Here is a 7,739-nt window from a genome sequence, read left to right on the forward strand (position 1 = left end):
ATACCCTGCACCTGGCTCTAATTTATAATTATCACCAGGTGCAGGGGATTAACTAAAACATTAAACAATTAAAACAATTACAAAAACCCTTAGCTCAATCACCCACAGTGCATTTTCACATGTTTTTAGCAGGCAGGATTTTTAACTCCCTCCCTGCTATCTCACTATATATATATATATATATATATATATATATATATATATATATATATATATATATATATATATATATATATAAAAAAGGTTTCTTGCTGGTAAATAAAGCTCAGACACACCACGGAGGGTTGTGTACCTGAGAATCTGAGAAGCGTTCTTTATTCATCGACGTACTCAAAGGGATCTGGGACCTCGGGCTCTACCTCTTCCTCCTCGATCTTGGGGCCGTGGGCGTCCACCGACTCTACCAGCTCCTCGTCCTCCTTGCTGGTGTCCTTCATAATGATAATCCCCCCAGTGTGCAGCTGTATTGGGAAGCAAGGAGACCGGTTAGGGGCACTGCCAAAGGGGTGGTGGGGGATGACGACAGGGGAGGCTGACTTTATAAAATGTATCAGGAACAGTGGACAACTGATCCAGAGAAAATCTAGTACCAGAGATAGCAAAAAGACTCCCACTGCACAGCAGTTTAATCCATTCCTGGTTTTACTGTGAGTTTAGTAAGACACACCTGATCATCTTACCTATACACTGTGGACAATCAAACTTGTAGTAAAAGCTGGAATGGGTGAAATAGCTATGCATTAGGAGTCTTATTTCCTTCCCCGAGTTCTCCATGTCACGTCTTAAAATATATAAGAACATTACTTCAAACAACTCAAAGTTAAATGTGGCTGTCAAAAATTCCAAAGGAGTGTAACTTACAGGAGATTAGCTTTCGGGGTAATTAACCTTGTGCACTTATCAAAGAGCACCAATTGTCAGAATGATGTGCACCAGTGAACTTGTTTTGGTGATGTGAATACATTTTGATAATAAATAATAAGAATCCTCCCTGACATGCTGTCCTGAACCGTGTCATCAGGCAGCTGCAATGTATGCATTAAAAAAACATTAGCAAAAAGGGTCCTGACCCTCATTTCCCTTCCAGGGACGAAAAATTTAGATCCCATTAAAGTAAAGTAATTAGAGCAACAAAATGCTTTCCTACCCCTCCCTTGCAACAATTAAATATCTTCCATCCCAGAACCATTTTAATTACACCCTGATAGTCTTTCAATAAATCACTAAACAGCAGCCTGTGAAGCACAAGCCCATCTCAAAGACCAGCAGCCGATATATCTGGGTGTAACACTCCTACACACAAAACACATCCAGCTCGTGGTATGATTAAAAGCTAGGTTAACAGCTAAGCAAATCTGCTGAGCAAACTAGTTAAATAACTAAGTTTCTAGTAACGCTGTCGATGCATCAGACACCTGCATTGGTTTGAAATGTCTGAAAGTCTACAGAAGTAGGCACTAGTTTCCATTGCTCATTGTGTGTGTGCATCCCCTTCAGACAATTTTCTAATAGTAATGAGAACTTTATGGGGTATGAGAAGTTACCCTCAAATCAAATCATATGATATAGCTCAGTGACCAAATGGATTACAGTAGTGCATAATAGTTTGAACCAGGGGACAGTTACACTCCTGACTCAGCAGCCATACACACACTGGTTTAAAGTGACTGATAACGCAGCATGCTTGCAGTAAATAAGAGAACATACTGGTTTGAAGGGTTGGTAGCGGCAGGTGTCTGGCATGGTCAGCACTTTAAGCTGGGCAGGCATGACTCTCGCAGGGTTCTCCAAAAGCTGGGAAGTCGGCTCCGGCTCTTTTTTCTTTTCCTTCTCTCCTTTTTCCTTCTCCTTTTCTTTCTCTTTTTCCTTTTCTTTTTCTTTTTCCTTTTCTGTCTCCTCCTGTAAACAGCACCAAACAGAAATACAATCTTAGTGACCATGTAAAATCTTGGTCAGCTCCAGCGCTGGGATAACTGTTGTGGGAGCACTTGCATAGAGAGAGGCAGACAGCCAGGGGAAATATATTTTTATTTCCCTTCAGAGCTTCTCTACTGCCAAGTTAAAATGCCATATAAAACCATGATAAAAAAAAACCCTGAGCTTTTGAAAAATGATTCAGCTTTAAAAAGATGTCAGCTATTCTATTCATATCAGGGTGATGAAATCCAGGAGCACCATGCACTGTTAGAAAGACCATGTTCACAGATCGGTAAAATGGCTGATTACTCACCACCTCCATCTTCTTCTCCTCTTTCTCTTTCTTCTCCTTCTTCTTGACTTTGGCAGTGATAGAGAGAACAGCCGTGGAGACCTAGCCGACAAGCACAGGGTCAGAGGTGGCAGAGTCGAAGCATTTCAACACTGGCATCCAGACTTGAACTACTGACAACCCAGTCCAGTGCCTAGCATTAGAATTTAGGATTTCATTTATTTAACCAGGAAACCATTTGTTTACTAGAGTAGTGGTGAATATTTGTACAACTTATATACACAAAGATGTATTGAAGTAAACTCTCAGTTGCTTTGTAGCACTGCTGCGACTAGTATGTATTGAATATCAGTGCACCAGGATTGAGAAAAAACAAAAAACAAAGGAAATGAAGCTTTTAGTTGAAGTCAAATGAATGGAAAAAGAACCCTCCACCTTCTCCTTCTCCTTCTCTTTTGGTATTTCCAGTGCAGGCGGGTAAGCAAAAGTGGATGGCTTACAGTTTGATCTGTACTGCACCTTGGGCATCTGCAAGGAGGGGTGAAAAAAGAATGTGAATCTTTTGTTCTGTTAAAGACATCCAGCTTTTTTAAAATGTATTACCACAAGAGCAGTTGCTTCACCTTTCAGCAAGAGAAAGACAGCATGCCCTTGCTCCGATTACTGCATATCTGAACGGAGACCGGCAGGAAAGAGGCTTCAAATTAGAAGGACTTTTTGTTTGCAAAGATATCGTTGAAATTGAAACAGTTCAGAGTCAAGAAGGCATTTAAGATTTGGTGCATATGCAAGTTATACACTAGTAAATGCTTTGATAAAACCACCAGTGTTTTATTACCACTGAAGTAATTTCCAAAAATAGATGCTTTAAAATGTACTACTTTTTGAAAACAAATTGCATTAACAACTTAAAACCTTGGTAACACTTCGAACAATTCGATTTTTGTGTGCCCAATTAATCGATTGCTATTCGGAGGCTTAACTGACAACCCTAGCACTTACTGTATACTTACACCTTCTACTTTATTGAGATGCAGGTCGTGCATGTAAAACTGTCATTGCAGCACTATGGAGCAATGCATTGTAGCCCTGCAGGGGGTTACCTTCAGGTCCTTGTTGAGGCCGATGATGGCGGTGGGAGTAAAGGAGAGAGACAGGAAGTGGGAGAGAGGGAACCAGAACCAGAACTGGGTGAAGACCAGGATGCCCACGACCGAGGGCATATGCGTGTGTCCCGTCCGCGACTGCAGAGAGATCGTCACGTTGCGGCCCCCTGGAGGAGGAGGAAGCATGGGTTCAGGGCACAAAGGCTTTTCAGTTTTGGGATGCAATTTAAGCTTGTATCAGGGTGGTGGACACGCCCCATCAAAACAACCCGAACCCTTCCCTGGGGAGACAGTAATTTTAATTCCTCGCCCAGGGGCCAGGGCCAAAGATAGGACGAAGGAAAGGAAAGGACCAGATGAAAGGACCAGGTGACTGGATACAGATACAATATCAGAGAGCAGCCAGCTCAACACACAAACTGGTGCGCGGTGAGCCGAAGACACCCTGGCCGACCTGCCAACCCCCCCTCCCCCCACCTAGTTCATGCATGCTTCTTACTTTGTAGAAATCTTCAGAAGCCTATCTGGACACTGGAAGGTATCTCCGACAGAGCAACAAATCACAAAATCGAAATGTAATCCACTGCAGGAGTCATCATGTCACAACTCACCAGCGTCCAAGATGCCCTGTGCAAGGATGGCCCCAAATTTAGCCATGACATCATCGTGTTTGTCATTGATGACCTTGGAGTAGAGCTGTCGGAACTGGTTCACCTATGGAAACAGATATCAAAGGGGGGAAAATGAGTGAGAGACATACCACTCCACTTTGTTAACATCTTGCACTGTAAGCTGGTACCCGACATGGGGATTTACACTGATGGCCTCCACTTGAAAAGCGCCTTTTAAAGGGATCTGACCTCACTTAGTTTAAAATGAGAATCCGCAGTGATAACTTTGAAACACATAAGCAAAGTGAACACAAAAGCTGGTTGTTTCATTGCTCATATGACGCTACAGGTGTAAACTTAACAAGACTTGATGTGCATGCCCTGTTCCATTGTGAGACCAATAATTAATCTATACAAACATTTTTGTCCAAGCTTGACCTAGCCTGTTAATGCCAGTACATACAAAGTATCTTCATACACTGGAACTCAAGTAGCAGTGCAGTAGGACTCTTATTGCCATCCCTGCAGTCCATGGTTGACCCAGGGCCCTGAAGAGCCAAGAGGTTAAATAAATCAGAGCAACACACTTTCCAGCTGATGATTACTTTATAGAAATGCAGCCGTTATGTAAATAGAACTGAAACAAGGGACACCCTGCAGACTCATCTAAACATGGAGTGGGTATGGCCTCCCAGTTAGGTGCAAGGTACTAAACAATAACAGATAGCTCTCCACCTTTCAAACACTCTATAAAAACACAGGCAGTTCTTATGTGTGTTGTTGTTAACAGGCTTGTAAATAGGTTTTATGGACAAGGAAAGCCTGTGCTTTTACAATTCAAAACTTTTATTAGACCACCTTCACCGTATTTTACTTAAAAAAAAACACAACACTAAAACATGAGAACTGTAACAGCTGTTTCAATTCAAAGACAATTATTAAGTCATTTTAATGCCTTTGATGTGCACTGGGGCACACCACTCCCCTTTAATATTTTAGGTAAATGTAGGGGTCTCGTGTCCAGAAGTGGCCAGCTCCTACTGTAGAATAATGTCATAAAAATTGTTGATGAACAAATAAAACATCTAAACTGAGCAATATCAAAAGTGCACATTTAGCTGAAAAGGTCAAGTACCAAAAATCCACCGGTGACCCACCAGTGCTTTCATCCATGTACCATCTCAGGTGAGTACCTGTTTGTAGACTACAGAGCCACACTATACCTATGGACAGGCGCTGTCCAAGTCGCTCTCTCTTACCTTCGGGCAGGTGACCTCTGTTTGCTGGATCATGATGAGGGAGGAAGCAATGAGAGCTCCATGGCGAACATAATTGACAGGGTCATTGGTCATGGGCTCCAGGAGGTTGATTGCTTCCTAAAACAAAAAAGAAACTAATATAATATAAATACAAGACCAGATGATTCAAGGGGCTGTATCAGCTTTCCTCATCATGAAACGTGCAGAGGATGGAATATAAATTTCCTTTGTCATCACTAAATAACTTTTCAGATGCCTGCTAAGCATTGTTGTCTCCCCCTCCCTGAAAATGAAAGATTTAGGTTAGGTTGGACCCCTTTATACATTCATGATTTTTAAAAGCTTTCAGGTAGCCAACAGCAACCAGGTGACCAACCTTTTGTCACTGTGAATGCCATTATTCAAGGGACCTTGTAGTCTAAAAAGTGTAGACAAATACAGACATTTAATTAAGTCTAAAGCCCTTCACAAAGACTGGGTGTGTGATTTAAGGAGCATACTGTATTTGGTAACAGACTGAGGAAGTACATGGAGGCCTTTATCTAGAAATTATGTCATGCCTCAGTGTTTTACAGTGCTGCTTCTGATAAGCAAAGACTGTGTGTGGAATTCCTATTAGGGCACTCGGCTTTTCAATACATGGCTTAATGGCTAATATTGGTGTCTGACAGCAAAAAAGGTAAATAAAGCAATCTTTGCCGTAAAACATATAAACCTGCTTTTCATCATTGTACTATTGCTTGTAGTTATGTTAAGTTGGTCAATAAAGGACCTCTAGGGTAAACCAGTTGCAGGATTTGATTTAGCAAGTAGAGCAACCCCCTGAGAAAATGAGGATTTGATTTAGCAAGTGTTTCCACTCCATTACCATTGCAGTTGACTTCTAGCTTTTTTTTTCTTCCCCCCAACCAGATGTTAAATAACTTCAGCTTATGATGCACCTTGATTCAACTGCCTGATCACCTGGTCAAACAACTGCCTACCATTAAACACTCTGAATGTACTTAAACACAAAACATTTCCAACAGAGAGAATTGATTCATTAGAAACCTTAACATGTACAGCATAGTACAATAAAGGGCATGCAATTCAACCACAAGTCTCAAGAGCTGTCCCCTGCTGAAAGCACATCAAAAGAAAGAAAACACAGAAACAAAATAGATTCCCTAATATAAACTGAAAACTTGCAGCTTTCCTTTGCAGTATGGGTTGTGTTAATGACTGTAATTGACAACATCAGTAGAGTGCTGAAAAGGAATAGCAGCCCACATAACAAACTAGCACAGCAGGGAAAATAAACAGAAGACAGCACTGGTCTATTAGGTTTAATACTGGGTCACTTAGTTCTTACCCAGGCTAAATCTGCACCAAGTGAAACTAAAGGACATTGTTTCTCCTTTTGTGAGAAGTTTAGGGTACTTCTCACAGGACAGAGAACATTAGCCAAGACTGTGACACGGACACAGGGTTTAAAAAAGTAAAGTAAAACATAACAGAAAGAAAACAAATAAATTAAAAAAGCAGACTTTAGAAAATTCAAACTTATAAAAATATACATGAAGGTTAAAATATACCTGGCTAATGCATGTGTCCTGGAACACAGCTTCTTACAGAAAAAGCAGCTGCTCAAACTGTTTGGTAATATGGATATTACACAGAGATTAAAAAGCAGTACAGCTTCTCGTTATAGGGCCCTCCATATGCAGAAAGTTTAAAGCAGAGGGCCTGGAGCTGGGTGACCCTGGGTTTAAATTTCTGCTTGTCTGGCATATGGTCTTAGAAGGTGCAGCACCACTGTGCAACGCACCCTTACTCCATTTCTCATAAAACTGCTTCTAATAAATCTCATCACTCTGCTTTTAAACACACTCCTATCCACAACCTTTCTTCATTCCCAACATAGGAAACACTTTCAGGTATGTTATTGTTAATTGATTACTTGGCATGCTTTCAGTTCTCCTCCTCCCTACAGTGTACTTGTTAATTAGTTCAGTGATCTCTGTTGCCCCTTTCGACACCTCACACTGCTTTTATTTTAGTTTTGGTTGCCGTCACAAGATATTGGTGTTATACCAAAAAAGCAATTCAGTTGAAACCCATTCCACTATGATGTGATATTTTGTAAAAACCCAATCATGTTTTTAACACTTTTTCCAGGACACTGCATATCCAAGTTAATTAACTGCACATGCTCAATGCTGCTTGCGTGCGAGAGAGAATGAAGGCGAGCGCTCACCTTGTTTCCTGTTCCTGCACAGCAGATGCCAAGGGCCATGGCTGCCCCACAGCGCACATGGGGGTTAGAGCTCTCCGACAGCAAGGACACTATGCTGGGACAGTGCTCAGGGGTCCTGTAGGAAAACAAAACCTCTTACTAAGCCGCACAAACATTTGGTTTAACATTACCACAAATAACCTGGTGACCTAAACAAGGCTTCCAACAGCCACAATGATTATTTTTTTTTTATTTCGGTTATCTCAAAAATGTTACAGGCAGGCTGGTGGACTTAAATTTGCGATATGCATTTTTAAATTACCGCACTGGACTCAAGCA

The 7,739-nt window shown here is 41.3% G+C and overlaps 1 pseudogene; it reads right to left on the reverse strand.

Moving 5' to 3' along the window:
* Positions 1-217: 217 nt before the first annotated feature.
* The window catches only part of LOC121323445, a 43,600-nt pseudogene continuing 36,078 nt past the window's right edge, over positions 218-7,739 (reverse strand).

The sequence above is a fragment of the Polyodon spathula genome, chromosome 11 (assembly GCF_017654505.1).
Source record: "Polyodon spathula isolate WHYD16114869_AA chromosome 11, ASM1765450v1, whole genome shotgun sequence".
Lineage (NCBI taxonomy): Eukaryota > Metazoa > Chordata > Actinopteri > Acipenseriformes > Polyodontidae > Polyodon > Polyodon spathula.